Source organism: Nomascus leucogenys, chromosome 11 (assembly GCF_006542625.1).
Source record: "Nomascus leucogenys isolate Asia chromosome 11, Asia_NLE_v1, whole genome shotgun sequence".
Taxonomy (NCBI): Eukaryota; Metazoa; Chordata; class Mammalia; order Primates; family Hylobatidae; genus Nomascus; species Nomascus leucogenys.
Window position 1 is genome coordinate 8876174 of NC_044391.1, and position 4366 is coordinate 8880539.

At 38.4% G+C, this 4366-nt stretch overlaps 1 pseudogene; it reads right to left on the reverse strand.

The window, feature by feature from the left end:
* Positions 1-467: 467 nt before the first annotated feature.
* Positions 468-906, reverse strand: LOC105740415 (annotated as a pseudogene).
* Positions 907-4366: the final 3460 nt, after the last annotated feature.

Below are 4366 nucleotides of genomic sequence, written 5' to 3' on the forward strand. Positions count from 1 at the left end.
ACTTCCATCTTTTATTCTCTCAACTTTTCTTGTCCATAGGGTCATAATTATACTGCACGTAACTTGGGTATCCTCTAATCATTACAAATAATAGCCATTGTTCCTAGCAAAAATGTGTGTTTATGGCAGCAATTACATTTTATGTATCTTTGATTAGTCCCTGCACAGTGTTGTCTTATAGTAGGTGCTCACCCAATATCTGTCTTTTCTCTTTTTTTTTCAAGATCTAAATACAATTATATTTTTAAATGTTGGGTCCAGGCTTTACATAAAAATATCATCCTACTTTGCCCCCTAAGTTTCTAAAATATCACATACTTTTCCCCCAACATCTGCAGCCATCCAGAAATTTGTTGGAAACTTTTGTGCATTATTTTAATTCCTAATCCCTGCCTCTTTGGGATCAGTGACAAACAATCAAAACCACCAAAATGTGGTTCACTTGAAGTCATATGAGAGAGCCTGGCTCAATTAATCTCATAGGATGTAAGCAGTGCTGCATCAACTGGCTCCATGCAGGAGGGGCATGTGAAGGATCTCATCAACTAGTTATCTATATAATCCTCATGATAAATGTGCATGCATGGCAGAAACTGAATCAGGTCCCCATAAACAAAGTCCATCATACAGATCACATACTCCCAGATCTTTTTTTCTGATCTGATCTATCTCTTCCAGGGTCATAAATCCCTTTAGGCAGATGTTGTATAAGGCTTATTCTTTGAGCTGTCGTATTTTGCTTCAGTCAACTGAGCTGCAAACCGAGTCTGGCTAGGTGTTGGATGGTAGAGCTAAACTGGAACTTTTTCCTGATGTGGCAGCAATGGCTCCTGATCTGGCTGTCTCCTCGCCAGAGCTAGCCTGGTGGGACTGAGACACGTGAAGCAGAGAGATGTCATTCGAGGAGTGCAATTATCAGACTGCACTGTAATTGCTTGTTGAATCAGTTATCTGTTATTGCTTAACAAACCACTCCAAAACTTGGTGGCTTACAACAACTTACTATTTCCCATGATCCTGTAGCTTGGTTGGGCTCAGCTGGGAGATTCTCCTCCTTGATTGTGTACCTGAGGTCACTGATACAGTTGCATTCAGCTGAGAACTTAAGAGGGGCTGGAATTTCCAAAATGGCTTCTCTTCTTCTAGCATCTCCTCTGTGTGGCTCTAATCATCCTGCAGTCTCCTGTGGACTTACGGCATCACCATGCTGGGCTCCAAGACGGGGAAGTGAAAGTACCAGTCCTCCTTGGGGATAGAATAGTAATCCCAGATATTACTTCCACTGCATTTGGTTGCTCAAAGCAAATCAAAAGGCCAACTCAGAATTAAAGTGATGGTAAAATAGACTACAACTCTTGATTAGAGGAGAGGCAAAGCCACATCGCAAAGGGGCTTGCATAAAAAATTGGAGGAATTACTGGGGCCATATTTGGAGACTTGGCCCCTTCACACTTTGTATCTGACTTTCTCATAAGACTTTTATTTCTTCAGAGCAAGGGCTGTGCCTTCTTTATGTTTTCAGAATCAGAGTATGAAAAATATTTGCTGTTTCTTGAGTAAATGATTACTCCATGATAGTTTTCCCTCTACCCCAACTGCCAGTTATAAACTCAGATTTACATTCAGAGTACTGGTGTGAAGCATTTCTACTATATCTTTTTTTTTCAATCACCTTTTGCATTTATCTTATAAATCTAACACTACAAAATACATTATCTTAGTTTTTTTTTTTTAGATTAGAATGCTAGCAATTCACTGGGAAGTGATCCCTGGAAGTATTATACAAACAGAGGAGTGGGGGAAATAAAAAAGAGAATGGATGAGGCTAAAAAAAGGGTGACAAGCAAATTAACCTGGAGCAACTGGGGTTGTTTCTACTGGGGAACTCTGCACGTGCCTTGGAGCTATCCCAGCTGAAGGATGAGAGCACTGGAGGACATGAATTTCCCAGAAGTTATGGTGCTCCATGCCTACAGGCAAAGCAAGCCCACCCTAGTGGCCAGAGAGAGCCCTCAGGCAAAGAGACACATGTTCTAGAAGTCATACCAACAGCACCGAAATGGTCTAAGTCATGGAGATCTGGGCAGTGCACCAGCAATGACTGCCATGCACACCATTCTTGTCTGAGACATTATCAGAGAACAAACCACACTCAATTTATTGGTGGTATCAAGTATCTAATGAGTTTATAGGCTGGGCTAAAATCTATATTTGGGGGGAGAGGAAGAATTACTTAAGAAGGTAGTTTTTTCATATGTTCTTTGACCCCTTTAAATGTTAATATCATATTGTCCTAACAAAATAATGAAATAGAAAAAAGTAGACCTAAGAATAAATACTGTATATACCAGTTTTCTTTTAAATTAAAATTATTAAATGTGTTTTGTAAACTGTTCTTATCACCTGTCTTATATGTAAATAAGTAATATTTTTACATCAAGCATTTGCAATTGTTTATTGCCTTGCTGTAAAATTGATTGTTACGATTATTTTAGTAATTTTTATGTGATTTCTTTTAAATCACATAGGGGTAATTATGCTTGGAAGATTACTTCTACCTTTTTTTTCAGATGTTTTCAAGGCAGAGTCAGAATTAATAAATTTTAGCTCTCTGCCCAATCCATGATAAGGAGGTAAGATTTAGTCATTGATTTACTTAGCATTTACCGGGTATTTATCTTATGTCAGTCACTGTGCTAGCTGCTAGAGTTGCAAAAAGGAATACAATGTGATCTTTGCCCTTGAAAAACTCAAATCTTAGAGTCATTCAAATATCATTGTGGTGAAATCTCTTAATTTATCACCATTGTTATAATGCATAGTATTACTGACACGTTGATAACCATTTTCATATCAATTACACCTTTTTATAACTGTTTTCATATGAATTACACCTTTTTTTTTTTTTTTTAAGATGGAGTCTTGCTCTGTCACCCAGGCTGGAGTGCAGTGGTGCCATCTCAGCTCACTGCAACCTCCATCTCCCAGGTTCAAGCAATTCTCTTGCCTCGGCCTCCCGAGTAGCTGGGATTACAGGCGGGTGCCACCATGTCCAGCTAATTTTTGTATTTTTGGTATAGATGGGGTTTCACCATGTTGGCCAGGCTGGTCTTGAACTCCTGACCTCAGGTAATCTGCCCACCTCGGCTTCCCAAAGTGTTGGGATTACAGGCGTGAGCCACTGCACCCAGCCCAATTACACTTTTAAGCCTATGTAGTCAATCATTCAGCTCCACCTCTAATTTAATGGCCTTCCTTTCCCTGTACTTTCCTTCCTTTCCCTGTCCCTTCCTTCACTTTCCTTCCCTTCTCTTTCTGCTATAGACTGAATGTTTGTGTCCCTCTGAAAATTTTTATGTTAAAATCCTAATACCCTATGTGATTGTATTAGGAGGTGGGGCCTTTGGAAGATAATTAGGTCATTTGGAGACCTCCCTCCCTCTTCAGCCATGCAAGGACACAGTGAGAAGAGAAGACATAAGTCTATGAGCCAGAAAGCAGTCTCTCACCAGACACCAAATCTGCCAGTGCCTTGAACTTAGACGTTCCTACCACCAGAACTGTGAGAAATAAATTTCCCCCTCCTACTAAATAGTTTTAGCTAAAAGGAGTACCAAGAAAAGCCCTGTCTCCTATTTGGAAAGAAACATAAGGGCTTTGGACTCTAAATTCACAAAAGCAGGATTTATAGTTTACATCTATTGTTGCGCATCGTTGTAACTCCAGTGCCTGGAAAAGTATCTGATCATAGTCAGTATTCAATGGCCTTAGGTGGAAACTGAAAGCAAGGAAGCATAGTAGAATGTGATTAGAGATGTTGACTGGAGATTTGCATGTTTTATCAGTAGCACTTTTTTTTTTGAAGCCTAATGATGCTTTGCTTCCTCATAAATTTCATTCCAAATGAAGACAGTAAGTAATTGCATTATTTTTTGAACTGCTTATATTTGCTGTTACCCTTTCTTTTTATGCAGAAGATATTCAAGTTGGAGAGGGAAATTATGATTTTTTTTCCTTTTTCAATGAATGTAACTGTTAATAGGTTTGGATGAGTAACTTCTGTGTTATAAGGTCTCTGTACAAGCAGTTATCATGCTCTGTCAGTCTTTCTGTGCAATTTTATCATGTAGATTGTTTTGGAAAACATGAAAATTAAGATTTAATTTGTCCTAGGAATTGGATCCAAAATGTAATGGAATTGGTTCCTTAATGCAGTGCATAGTTGTAGAGTATAGTGTATATTAAATCAACTTGTGCTTCAATAATCTATTAGTTTTCAAATATTGATTTAAATAATGATATTAAATTATGTATAGTTGAAAAGATGGTATTACTTTCACTGCAATAGATGAATGTCATGAAATCT